This window comes from Jaculus jaculus, chromosome 6, assembly GCF_020740685.1.
Source record: "Jaculus jaculus isolate mJacJac1 chromosome 6, mJacJac1.mat.Y.cur, whole genome shotgun sequence".
NCBI lineage: Eukaryota > Metazoa > Chordata > Mammalia > Rodentia > Dipodidae > Jaculus > Jaculus jaculus.
Window position 1 is genome coordinate 138,036,346 of NC_059107.1, and position 14,172 is coordinate 138,050,517.

General features: G+C 46.2%; 1 protein-coding gene across 3 annotated transcripts in view; it reads right to left on the minus strand.

Annotated features, from left to right (window-relative positions):
• The window catches only part of Tmcc3 (transmembrane and coiled-coil domain family 3), a 347,661-nt gene that overhangs the window by 237,515 nt on the left and 95,974 nt on the right, over positions 1-14,172 (minus strand). Inside the window, exon 2 of one of the 3 annotated variants that reach the window (XM_045151746.1) lies at positions 13,052-13,291. The exons of the other annotated variants lie outside the window; for them this stretch is intronic. The gene's annotated coding sequence lies outside the window, so the exon portion shown is untranslated. The remainder of the gene's footprint in view (positions 1-13,051; positions 13,292-14,172) is intronic. 3 annotated transcript variants of the gene reach the window in all.

The window sequence follows — 14,172 nt, forward strand, 5'->3', positions numbered from 1 at the left end:
TCTATCTGATCTCCTCTTCCTCCAACGAATAAATAAATAAATTTAGATAGAAAAGTTTAAAGGAGGGACTTGGGAGATGACTCAGCAGTTAAAGGCACTTGCTTTCAAAGACTGCTGGCCTCGGTTCAACTCTTCAGCATCCACATGAAGCTGGGTGCAAAGCGGCACAAGTGTCTGTGACCCTAACATGCCTATGACAATGGGAGGTGAAGCCAGGGGAACCCCAACCTTGCAGGTCAGCTAGTGTGCAGTTCCTTTGCAGTCTAGCCATTTGTTTGCAGTGGCAAGAGACCCTGTCTTAAAGAAGGGGGCTGTGGTGGTTTGAATAGATGGCCCCCAATATATTCAGTGTTTTATTAGTTTGTAGTTTGCATCTGTAGCCACCTGGCTGGAGGCCGTGTCACTGGGTGGATCTTAGGTGTGGTGGTGGGTTTAAGATTTAAATCTAAATATATGCAAAGTGGGCCTAGCTGAAGTTCCTGAAGTGTGCTGTGCTGCGTGGCTTTTGGCTTTTAGGCTTGTGCATATCTCTCTCTCTCTCTCTCTCTCCTTGGACCTGTGAAGGCAGGCCAGCTTCTTCTGTCATTATGGAACTTGCCCTGGATCTGTAAGCTTCAATAAATCCCTTCCTCCATAACTGTGCCTGGTCTGGACCTTCATCTCAGCGAACCTGAAGCTGTCTGCTACAGGGGCACACAGATACCTGAAAGTTATTTTCTTATTTCCATACACATGCTTTGGCACACATGCCCCCCCACACACAAATAAGTTTTTTAAGATAAAAAAGCCAGGATTAATATTAATAATGGTATCCAGATTAATATTCATAAGTTATAAATTTGCTGTCTTGAATAAAGAAAAAGAAAAAGTAAGAACTATTTAAAGAAAAGATACATCCAGATGTAACAGTTTATTTCATTCAGTTGAATTCAAGGGTTGATCAGACCTGGGCATTAGACCAGCCCCACCACTTGCGAAGCTTTGTGCCTGTGTAAGTACTTAGCCTATTATATTCATGGCAATTAGAACTACAATGTAACTGCCATATGGCCCAGGTGCCTGGGCATATACTCAAAGGACCGTATCGCCTATCACAGAGATACTTGCACATCCGTGTTCCTAGGAAATAGAATCAGCCTAGATGTCCATCAACAGATGACTGGATAATGAGAAGGGGCTACATATACACAATGGAGCTTTATTTGGCCATAAAGAAAAATGGAATTCTGAAATTTGCATGAAAATTGATGGAACTGGGAAGTATTACATTAAGTAAGGTAACCGAAGCTCAGAAAGACAAATACTGCACGTTCTCTTCTCTCGTACACAGATGCTGGCTTCTATTTTATTGTTTTACGTTGGAGTATGGGTAAAGGACCTAAACGTAGATAGGGGCTCATGAGAGGGGGAAAAAGTGACTTTAAGGAAAGGATGTGCCCCAAAAATGAAGAGGAAAATGCTGGGCGTGGGATGGGGAAAGGGAGAGAGGAGAGAGAAGCTGGTTAGGGACAGGGTCAACCAAAAGTACGGATAAAACTGTCATAAGGAAACCTGCCGCTCTGTATGCTAACTAAAACTTAAATAAACTGAAAAATAGAACAAGTTTCTCCACATGACTGTGGGCACGTTACGCCCAGCTTTGCAAAGACGCTAACACGTGAGAAATCACTGTTACTCCCACGGGTGGTACCTGACAGCCAGGACAGGCCAAGGGCGAACATTCCCCAGGCAGATGAGTTTTTTCTCTGACATGACGGCCCCTTCCCTGACCACGCAGAGTTAGAGGCAATTCCTCCCCCATCACTGGGCTACTGCTCTCACTTCCTCAGAGGACAGCTGCCCGTCTCCCAAGGTCACATCTAGCTGTTTACCAGGCCTGAGCTAGACAGTTCAGTTAGTAGCCCCCATGGCTGCTCAGGAGGCTGGTCTCAGTCAGAGGGTAATTGCACAAGGATGGCTGACAATGAGCAAGTGCCAGGACGGTGCAAGGGTACACAGGTCCCTCTGCAGATGGATGGACGACAGCTCCCAAGCAACACTGATGAGCAGAGAGTGCACGGGGACTTGAAATCACAAGTCAGTACACATCACATGCCTGGGCTCCACATCTGAAAATCTCATCCAGCCAGAGTAGAACAGAGCCTAGCAGTATGGAATTTTCAAAGGCTCCCTGGAGGAGTCCAAAACTCCCAATAGGATTGAAAGCTACAAACCTTGAAGAGCCAAGCCACATTTGAACAGCGGCCACCCAGTTTGTGGCTCCCATCTCAAGCACAATAAATGGCTAGATGCAATTCATACAAAGCCACAGTGTCTTTGGGGGGAAAAAAAAACACAAGGGGCCAAAGAGATGGCTTAGTGGTTAAGGCGCTTGCCAGCAAAGCCAAACCAAAGGTCCCAGGTTCAATTCCCCGGTTCATATGTAAAGCCAGATGTACAAGGTGATGCATGCATCTGGAGTTTGTTTGCAGTGGCTGGAGGCCCTGACACGCCCATTCTCTCTATCAATATGCCTCTCTCCTTCTCTTTCTCTCTCTCAAATAAATACATAAAAAAAAATTTTAAAAACGCAAATAAGTCTCTATTCTTTCTAAAGAATAGATTTTTAAGCCAGACGTGGTGGCGCACACATTTAATCCCAGCACTTGGGGAGGCAGAGGTAGGAGAATAACCATGAGTTCAAGGCTACCCTGAGACTAGAGGGAATTCCAGGTCAGCCTGGGCTAGAACGAGACCCTACCTCGAAAAACCAAAGAAAAGAATAAAGATTTTTTTTAAAAAAAAACAATACAAACTTAGCCCCAGTGACATGCCATGCAGGACTTTAAGCAGGACTGAATACACTTCCTTCACTTCCTCTGTACCTCCTGAGGGCGTAACTTCGGTCACAGGGGGTGTGTAGCATGTGACATAAAGGCGGAGGTAACAGCCAAAAGAAATCACAATGAAGATAAGCAAATTTAAGGACCCAAATTGAATTATCAGCTCCAGAATAATGACTAAAAAATGTAAATTGTTCAGAAACATTGCCTTTTCTGAGAAACTGGTAAGCTCCTGTCTTTTCCTTTTTGCCATGGCTGCCAGGAAATTCCATGTAAAATCATCCCAAAAGCCTTAGCTATCACGTTTTTGTATCAGTATTTTTGCTTTCTCTACCTTTCCTTGGTCCTGATGTTTAATGTCTGGATCCCAGTGATTGCTATCATTTCCTACTTTGTGTTCCCATCAAAAAAAAGGACATTCTTTGTCAGAGCCACATGTTGGGTCATGATATGCAGAGACATTTATCATACCAATAACTGTGGGCTAACTCCACAAGGCACGACCCATATACCTCAACAAGGAAGGGCCAATGGGGAGGGGGTAGTTCATGGATGAGCCTAATTATGGTACCAAACTGCCTGTATTTGCGGAATAGAAAACTAATTAAAAAAAAATAGTACATTCTAGCTGGGTGTGGTGGTGCACGCCTTTAATCCCAGCACTCAGGAGGCAGAGGTAGGAGGATCGCCATGAGTTCAAGGACACCCTGAGACTACATAGTGAATTCCAGATCAGCCTGGGCTACAGTGAGACCCTACCTCGAAAAACAAACAACAACAACAAAAATAGTACATTCTCATAATTCTCCATCTCAGAAACTTCAAACCATCTGACTCATGCCCCTTTAAAACACCAAACAAGGGCTGAAGAGATCACTCAGAGGTTAAAGCACTTGCCTGCAAAGCCTAATGGCCTGGGTAAATTCCCCAGTACCCACATGAAGATGCACAAAGTAGCTCATGCGTCTAGAGTTCATTTGCAGAGGCTACAGGCCCTGGTGCACCCTCCCCCACCCCCCCCTCGCTCTTGCTCTCTCTGTCTCACTCTCTACTTGCAAATAAATAAAAATTATATTTTTTAAAACCACCAATCTAGTTGCCTTTGTAAAGAAAATTGATTTTTCTCCTGCATAAATTACTCTACAATTTATAGAGGAAAAATACCAGGAGACTCAATACTTCTCTCCAGTTGTATTTAAAGAAAAAAAAAAAAAAAACTTGTCTCATCTCTCTACAAGGACATGTTGCTTTTCCTTTCCTGCCATTGTTTCGTGTTTTAAAAATCATAGAAGATACAGATAATCCCAAACCCAACAAAATGCTAGAAGGTTCTTAGGAAAATTCACTTTCAGTCTGGCACACCAGGAGGATCTCTGTCACACTGCTGGTGGTATATTTACGTTCTAGCTTCTTTGAGTCAATACTAATCAAAATCCTACCTTGGGGCTGAAGAGGTGCCTTAGCAGTTAAGGTGCTTGCCTGCCAAGGACCCCTGTCTGATCTCTCTCCAGATTCCAAGTAAACCAGATGCATAACTGTGAAGCAAGTGCAAGGTCGCACATGCTCACTAGGTGGCACAAGTCTAGAGTTCAAGTGCAGTGGCTGAGGCCCTGGTGCACCAATTCTCACTCTGGCCCTATCTTTAAAAAAAAAAAAAACTAGGGCTGGAGAGATGGCTTAGTGGTTAAGCACTTGCCTGTGAAGCCTAAGGACCCCAGTTCGAGGCTCGGTTCCCCAGGTCCCACGTTAGCCAGATGCACAAGGGGGCGCACGCGTCTGGAGTTCGTTTGCAGAGGCTGGAAGCCCTGGCGCGCCCATTCTCTCTCTCTCCCTCTATCTGTCATTCTCTCTGTGTCTGTCTCTCTCAAAAAAAAAAAAAAAAACAAAAAACTAAACCTACTATGTGCTAGGTGTAAGACAAGTCAGAGACCCTGCCTGCCCTTTTCCCACAAGATGTCATTTGGGGAGCACAGAAGATTTGCTCAGAGTGACTTTTCTGCAGCAAGCCTCGGCCTGTTTGCGGCACTTCCCCGGTCTGAAGTATGCTCACACCTCCAGCCCCATTAGCTTCCTCCTGGCTGGTTTCGTGACCAGCACCCACCCCGCCCTGGGCTTCTTTCTGCCCCTGCAGCGACTGCAATGTCAGCCTGGAGCTCCTCTGGCCAACCTCACTCATTTCACCCCATCTCCTTGTGCCAGTTCTTCCCCTGCCAGCACCCGCCAAGCTCTGCGGAAGGCCCCCCCCCCCCCCAGGAATCAGGTGCTTCGTGCCTCCACACGCTGCCACCAAATGGAGCCAACTGCAGCATTCCCTTGTGTCCAGTCAAGGTGAGGTCCAGTACTGGCCACTGCTCAGTGGCACCAACCAGGGAAGAATGATCCCCTTGTTATTCTAACAAGTGTGGAATTGGGGGTGGGGAGGGAGGGGGCTCTGCTTGACAGAAGAATGTGCCATGAAGAAAAAGCAATTGCAGTGACTAGACAATCCTCACCAGGGTTTGGGAATGAGTAAAGCCAGTAACCAGAACTTTGCATGGGCAAAATCCCAAAAAAAAGGCCCCCAAAGGATGCCCGCGGCAGATGCCAAGCCCAAGAAGCCGGTCCAGCAGTGATTATGCAAAGCGCTGGCCTTGCAGGCTTTGATGGTAATGCAGTCATTTCTCCAAGTTCCAGCACACTAAATGCAAGCTTAGCTTAATGGTAGCGAATGGACGGAAAGGTAATTGGGACCTGAAAGTAGAGACTTCGCTTCATTTTAATAATTCTTTCCCAGAAATATTTGAGTGTCAAAAAGCATGATTCTCTGGGAGCCAGTTTAAAGGAACAGCCATTAAAGACTTCAAGAGTCTAAGCATTTACTGTGTTTTTAAGCCATGAAAGTTAAGCCTATAAAAAGACAGATAGGAAGGACCCAGGATTACTGAATCCATGGCAGGAAAATAAGATGTGAGAGGAATAAATTCAAACATGCAATAACTCTATTCACCTATTTCCCACTAATACCATCTTTTTCCTATTCCTCTCCCCTTCCTCCTCACTCCATTGCCCATCATCTACCTCAGGCACCCCACCACATCATAGGTGACCTCCTGTAAGAGGCAGAGTGTAAGGAGGAGGAAAAAAATGCCGACTACCCCACACACCAGGCCAGCCATGGGAAACTTTGGGGAAAATGGTGCCCTGGTGGCAAGGCTGACATCTGCCATAGGATTCTGCTATGGCCTTTTACTCACAGAGATCCAGTAAGGAATAAATCCTTTCAAAAATAATCATTGGGGGCTGGAGAGATGGTTCAGTAGGTAAGGCATTTGCCTGCAAAGCCTAATGCCCTGGGTTCAATTCCCCAGTACCCATGTAGAAACCAGATGCATAAAGTGGCACATGCATCTGGAGTTTGTTTGCAGTGGCTGGAAGTCCTAGTGCATCCATGTTTCTCTCTCTCTCTCTTTCCTTGGAAATTTTTTTTTGAAAAGTTTTTGCCAGGCACGGTGGCACACACCTTTCATCCCAGCACTGGGGAGGCAGAGGTAGGGGAATCACTGAGAATTCAAGGCCACCCTGAGACTACATAGTGAATTCCGGGTCAGCCTGGGCTAGAGTGAGACCCTACCTCAAAAAACCAAAAAGAAAATTGTTTTTATTTTATTTTAATGTTTTTTATTAACAACATATTTTGCATGGATACATCATGTGTCAGTACCCTCTTTTCCCTGGTTCCTGCCCCCATTCCATTGGCGACGCTTCTCAGTGGGGTTGCAGATAATCCTCATGGGGTTGTGGGTCATGTGTTGTGGGATCACCAGTCAGTTATTTTTGGGGGCGGGGGAGGGAATGTCTCTGGGCATGATGTCTCCACCTGTGGCTCATAAAATCTTTCAGCCCCCTTTTCCGCAAAATTCTCTGAGCTGTGGTGGGTGGGTTTTAAGTCCACTTCAGTAATGCGCTCTTAGGAGCCTCTGGATCTCTGCTTTGTGTTAAATGTTGAGTATCCTCAGGGTCTGTCTCCTCCACACTGGCACTGATTTTTGGGTTCAGCATGGAAGCAGCACTCTTGCTCTTCTCCCCAGTTCCTCTGTGGTTTCAGCTGTGGCTTGGCTGAATTGTGAGGGGTAGCTTATCTCCTCTGGTCTATCTACCTTCTGAAAAAGAACAAATTTCTGCACAGGTACCCTCCAGAGCAGGGAATCCAGGAACTGAGGGCCCAGGGACCCTTCAGTCAGAAAGGCAGAGCAAGGGCCTGCTTCCGCAGCCAGGTCACAGGGTCCACGCAGCTCCAGGCCAGGAGCAGGAGGACCTACTGGGACCAGGGAACTGGGAGGAGCTGGGGAACAGGGATCTAGCCTACTCACTCTACACGTACCCTCCAAACCAGGGTATCCAGGAATTGGGGCATAAATTAAAAAAAAAATTGGGGGGCTGGAGAGCTGGCTTAGTGGTTAAGGCATATGCCTGTGAAGCCTAAGGACCCAGGTTCGATTCTCCAGGTCCAATGTACATGGCAGCACATGCATCTGGAGTTCGTTTGCAGTGGCTACAGGCCCTGGCACACCCATTCCCTCTCTCTCTCTCTTTCTCTCTCTCTCTCTCCCTCCCTCTGTCTCTAATAAATAAATAAAAATAAATCAGAAAAAATTAAAAATAAATAAATAATTTTTTGGTCACAAATAACAGAAAATGTGGCTGGTAGATTGCATAAACAGGAGTCCACTTTCCTTGCACAACAAGCCATCAGCATACAGACCTACAGACTGGTCAGTGATGCTCATGTGGGCTCAAGGATGGCATGACAGAGTGACCCCACCCCACCCCACAGTCAAGAAATGCCACAGCAGCCCCAACATTGCATTTTAGCCTTCTACCTTCAGAGCAGAGAGCAGATCATGCAAGTCCTTCCCCTCTGCATCCTTCTTACACACAGAAGCTCCTCTCAGAATGCCCCTTCCAGTGGACTTGCCCACCCATCTTAGGACCCAGGAGACACTCACATATCTGCTCCTAGGGCCAGAAGCAAAACATAACTTTCAGGAGTTTAAGTGACTTCCGCCCTTGTTAATAAGGACAGGAAAAGTGTTGGATTGGGTGGGATGCCTGTCTGCCATGGCATTACCATCTCCCTCCAGCTGAGAATAAAGAGGCTGACCCTCAGTGAGGGGACAGAACAGGGCAGGGTTGCACCCCCCTTCCCAGCCCTCTCTCTATGCAGCAGCTTTCCTTGAGGGGACCCAGGAACCCCATCAACAATGGTATCTTTCTTTCTTTCTTTCTTTCTTTCTTTCTTTCTTTCTCTTTGGTTTTTCAAGGTAAGCTTTCACTCTGGCCCAGGCTGACCTGGAATTCACTATATAGTCTCAGAGTGGCCTCGAACTCATGGCAATCCTCCTACCTCTGCCTCCCCAGTGCTGGGAATAAAGGTGTGCGCCACCACACCCAGCTTTTTTGTATTTTTTTAAACTTATGATAATCATACTGTTGCAGGATTTTGAGAGTGATGGGGCCTCCAGGCCCAGATGGGCTGGACTGGAGTGGTTAGGCTCTTCAGTTTGAGTTCATGTCACAAGCCAGAGAAGAACTGAATAATGTGGACAAGGAGGTAGGCAAAAGTAGACTTTATTATGGAAAATATAGAAAAGACTTTCAAGAGTGGGAACGTTTCCCATAGGAAAGAGAGAGGACTTAGAGCTGAAAATGGAAAGATGGAAGTGTCAGGGTTGCTGCTGGCATCCAACAAAGAAAAAGAAAGGAAAAAAAGAAAAATTCACGTTTTTTGTCGTTGTTGTTGTTTTTAGTTAAAACTCAGGAAAGCAGCCAGACTCAGTAGTGAAGGTCTTCGAGCAACTGTGCCAAGGGAGGGGCTTCCATAGGCTTAAGTACATTATGTCATTCCTCCCGCCTCTGCAGCGTGTCTGTCTGTAGGTCTCTCAACCAGGTGAGTGATTCACAAGATCCAAGGACCCGAGGACTTTGCTCCTCTAGTCTGGACAAAGTGTCTCTTCCCTCTCTTTCTTGAAGAAAACAAAAAAGGTTACCTTGCTCCTAATCGCTATCAATACAAAGCCTGAAGGCTGGCCTGAAGACATAGATGGCTGAGCTTGCAAAGCCTAATGGTCGGGGTTCAATTCTCAAGTACCCATGTAAAGCCAGGTGCACAATGTGGTGCATGTGTCTGGAGTTCGTTGGCAGAGGCAGGAGGCCCTGAAGTGCCCATTCTTTCTCTGTCTCTCTCCCTTTCTCCTTCCAAATTAATAATCAATAAAAGTATTTTTAAAAATACTAAGCCTAGGCTGGAGAGATGGCTTAGTGGTTAAGGCATTTGCCTGCAAAGCCAAAGGACCCTAATTCGATTCCCCAGGACCCACATTAGCCAGATGCACAAGGGGGTGCACACGTCTGGAGTTCGTTTGCAATGCTAGAGGCCCTGGTGCACCTGCTCTCTCTCTCTCTCTGCCTCTTTCTTTGTCACTCTCAAATAAATAAATAAAAATAAACAAAAAAAAATGTTTTAAACACTAAGCCTGACTTTACCCTAAGAAGGTTACCCTGCCACCCAAGTGCAAACTAGTCAGGTCAAGGGCACCCGAGGACTAGACAGAACCTCAATATGCTGAAAACAGCCAGTCCTGGGGTGGGAAGCCTCGCGTCAGATGCCCAGGGAAGCGGTGATCATGGTAACCTCACCACTGAACCTCCAGGCCACAAAGCAAGCCAAGCCTGGCAAAGATGCTGGCATTACAAACAGGACGTGGAAGAAGCCATCTGAAACACAGAAGTGTTCAGCCTTTGCCTCGCCAGGGTGGGTCAGACTAGAGGCAACATTTCAGGGCATCAGCCCTGGGAGGCAGCACAGGGACCCAGACCCGGGAGGTGAGAATCCACAGCCCGACTCTGCCAGCTGATGCTGCAACACGGGCGCGCCATTGTCCTTAACTGTGAAGTGCAAGTGACACCGGGCTCTACCTCGGAGCCTGGGAAAACGAAAAGACAGACCACACGCTTCGCAAGGAGAAAAACGGTTGCTCAGTTAACGGTGGTGCGACATAGTAAGAGCGACAGCAGTGGAACTGGCAGCAGACACAAAACCAGACGGCCACCTGTCACAGCCAACATTTTAAAGATTTAGAGCGACTACCCAGCAAATCCACTCCCTAACACAGCGCTTCAAAGCCTGGAAGTCTGGCTAGCTTCCTAAACTCACCCAACACCATCCAACCGCCCTAAATCACAAACATGCATAAAAAGCAGGAAATTGAATTCAACATGTCTTATTTCTTATTTTCTTCTGCGTATATTTTTTCTCTTGTTAAATGGTCCAAGAAATCCAAAGGATATCCATTACAAGTATGAGCATTTTATTTTATGTTGTTTAGTGAGACAGAGCGACAGAGAGAGAACTGGCATGCCAGGGCCACTGCAGTCGAACTCCAGACGCTTGTGCCACCTAGTGGGCATGTGTGACCTTGTTCTTGCCCCACCTTTGTGCCTCTGGCTGACATGGGATCTGGAGAGTTGAACATGTGTCCTTAGGCTTTGTAGGCAAATGCCCTAACTGCTAAGCCATCTGTCCAGCCCCACAAGTATGAACATTTTAAATAAAAGAACAATAACAGGGCTGGAGAGATGGCTCAGCAGTTAAGGCACTTGCCTGCAAAGCCAAAAGACTCTGGTTTGACTCCCCAGGACCCACACAAGCCAGATGCACAAGATGGTGCATGCATCTGGAGTTCATTTGCAATGGCTAGAGGCCCTGGTACACCCATTCCATATCTTCCTTTTTCTCTCTCTCTCTCAAATAAATTTAAAAAAAGGAATTTTAAAGAACAATAATAGGGCTGGAGAGATGGCTAAGTGGTTAAGGTACATGCCTGCAAAGCCTAAGGATGTAGGTTCGATTCTCCAGGTACCACATAAGCCAGATTCACATGGTGTCACATGTGTCTGGAGTTCTCTCTCTCCTTCTTTCTCTGACTGGAATAAGTTAATAAAAATTTAAAAATCTAAAAAGAACAATAATAAACATCCTCATCCCACAGTTTGAGAAATAGAATAAACCCATCTCAGAAGCCATGTCTTTCTCTAGATCCAGTCTCCTCTCCCCTCCCAGGTAACCAGCAATCTGAATTCTGAATTAATGATTCCTTTGCTTTGCTTCATCCTTTTATCACATATATGTATCCCGAGACCATAAATCATTTACATTTGCCTCATTAAATTCTATGTAAATGAAATGACACCAAACTATTCCTCTGCGACTTGCTTTTCCTGTTCAATACATAGAATCCCATCTATGTTGACACATGTGATTATACTTCCTTCAGCTCCACTACTGTTTAACAACAATCCAGTCAGGAACTCATTGACTTTTCTCCTGTTCATAGACCAGCGCCTTGCTCCCATCCTGACTCCTAACCTGAGGATGGGAACATACAGACCCTGTTTAGGATCAAGCTGAGACACCTTTGAGGGTGAAAAGGAACGCAACTGATGACTGCACAGGCCAGCAGCGTAAGCCATGCTGGACAGTCACCCTCCTAACATTGTCTGTGGATTTCCTAAACACCCCCTCAAGTGCAGACTGATGGCAGGTTCACATCGTAAGTGCTATTAGCATCTACATTTTCAGTATAGCCCTGAAAGAAAACCTAAACCTAAACCCTGGGCAGAGGAAAAGCAAAGTTTTCAACAGCTCATGGAGAGAGATGGCACAGCTTGCCAGCCTCCACTGTCCTACCCACTCACACGTTGAGGGAAAGAAGATATAAGAGGCCTTAAACTCTGAAGCCTTTTTCCATGATAAGGGCCTAACATCCGCCACCTCATTTATTTAATCTTTATGACTCTGCAGAGATGGATAATGAAGCTGGGAGCGGTGGAGTAACTAGTCAAAGGTCTCAATGCGTGTTAGTGGCAAAACCTCAGCCACTGTGTCTAAGTAAATCAGCATATTTCTAGGAGTCAAAGTAGGTATTAACGAACAATGGAACCAAGAGGAAAGGAGTAGAAAGGACTGACTGCCCAGGCACAGTAGCACCTCAACATCCTCATCCTCACCCTGCCATGTGTTCTTGTAATCTTCCAAGTGTACATGTAAATAACGTTGGGACCCAAATCTCTCACTGTATAGAGAAACAGTTTGCTCACAGAGGTTGTCACGCGATCTACCCAGCTCCTCGCCCCTTCCTGCTCTGTACACCTGAAACACCTGACGGGCATCGTTGTGGCACCCTGCCATCTGGCACAGCAGGTTGGAAAGGATCATAATACGCTTCCCTGAGATTCGTAATTAAATCACAAAAACATTCTTCCTCCCACAGCAGCTCACGCAGGTATGGTTGCCAGAGCAGAGTTAATGTCCCATTCATTGGGGCAAGCCTGTCTCCAAGAGGGCATAGCCATGTCCTCTCATGGGGAGAGTTTGCAGCGCCTCACTTATACACCTACGCAATGTTCCTCAAATGTTTCATACATGGAAAATCATAATTAATAGTTTTACCCCTGAGCCTGAAGCATGTGTATCTCTTTAAAAAAAATTTTTTTATTTATTTATCTGCAAGCAGAGAGAGATAGAAGAGAAACAGAGAGGATGGGTACACCAGGGCCTCCAGCAGCTGCAAACAGATTCATGTGCCACTTTGTGCATCTGGTTTCACGTGGGTACTAGCAAATTGAACCTGGGTCATTAGGCTTTGCAGACAAGCGCCTTAACCACTGAGCCTACAAGGATCTCTTTTGCTGTACAAACATCATCACACCTATGCCATTCATAGTGGCCCTGAACCAGAAATGACATAAATGTCCATCAACAGCAAAATGACAGTTGTGGTGTAGTCATTCAATATGAATGCTCTACAGTAGCAAAAACATACAGACCAAAATGGTGTGGGGAAAGAAAAAAGAATAAGAAATTTGTATACTGTTCTTTCACTTACGTGAGGCTGCGACAGCCTCAGAGATGTGTGCCCTTTTCTGTAGGTATCTTACACTTAAGAAGAAAAGGTTTAGCTGGGCGTAGTGGCGCACGCCTTTAATCCCAGCACTGGGGAGGCAGAGCTAGGAGGATTGCTGTGAGTTCGAGGCTACCCTGAGACTCCATAGTAAATTCCAGGTCAGCCTGGACTAGAGTGAGACCCTACCTTGAAAAAAAAAAAAAGAAGAAGAAGAAGAAGAAGAAGAAAAGGTTTGTGAACAGAGAACATTCAGAATCAAGGCCTCCTTTAGTATTCTGTTATTTATACCCGAGTTATCTTCACCCCAACACTCTTGTGCAAGTCACCCCGCTGTGTGTCTCCACGTTTATCGATGCCGGCACCTCATGTATAGGGATGAGATGAGAAGTACTGGAGACGATCACAGAAGCCAGGCTCAGCTGGGACTTGGCACGCAGCAAGCACCAAATTCACGAGCTGTTTCAGTGGGCGGCCTTCCATCTACGCCTGGGTCTTCACAGTTAGGGCTTACTCTTCATATCCTAGGGGCTGGACAAGGATATGTTGAAATAGACAGGGTCACTGATCCTTGTTAAGAAGTGAGGGGACAGCCTGCCTGGAGGACTACCACGTCATATAACCCCAAGGGCCCAGAAAAATGTCTGTACCCAGTGACTCCATTCTAGGACGCTCTCCTGAGAGGACGAGTTGAGCAAAACAGACTGGTGCACTGCAGTGTTGTAATATGTGCCTAACTGTGCGTTCTTCATGGAAGTCACAACCTAAAGTAGTTCATTGAATTGGGAGCCAGCTAAATAAAATAATGGTAATGAAGGGGCTGGAGAGATGGGTCAGTGGTAAAGGCACTTGCCTGCAAAGCCTAAGGACCCTTTGATTCTCCAGTATCCATGTAAAGATGTACAATATGGTGCATGTGTCTGGAGTTCATTTGCAGTGGCTAGAGGCCCTGGTGCTCCCATTTGCTCTCTCTGTCTGCCTCTCTCTCTCTCATGAAATATATAAATAAAAATGTAAAAATTCTGGTGATGGGAACTTTAGTAACATGGAAGTGTTGAGGGGCACCATTGGGGAGATGGCTTCATGGATAAAGTGATTGCCACACAGTCTGAGCGCTCGGGCTGGGATACCTGACACCCAGGTAAAAGCTGGAAGCCTTGGTGGGCTTCTGTAACCCCAACACTCAGAAGGTGAATAGGAGGCAGAGACAAGAGAATTTCCCAGAAGCTTGCAGAACAGCTAGCCCAGTGAACAATGAGAACATGAGATCTTGCCCCAAACGAGATGGAAGGCGAGAATTGACACCTGAAAGTTTCCCCTGACTTCCACATCCACACCATGGCACCTCCATGCCTGTGCTGACACATATGAACACATATGCACACATATCATATCCACACACATCATAGACA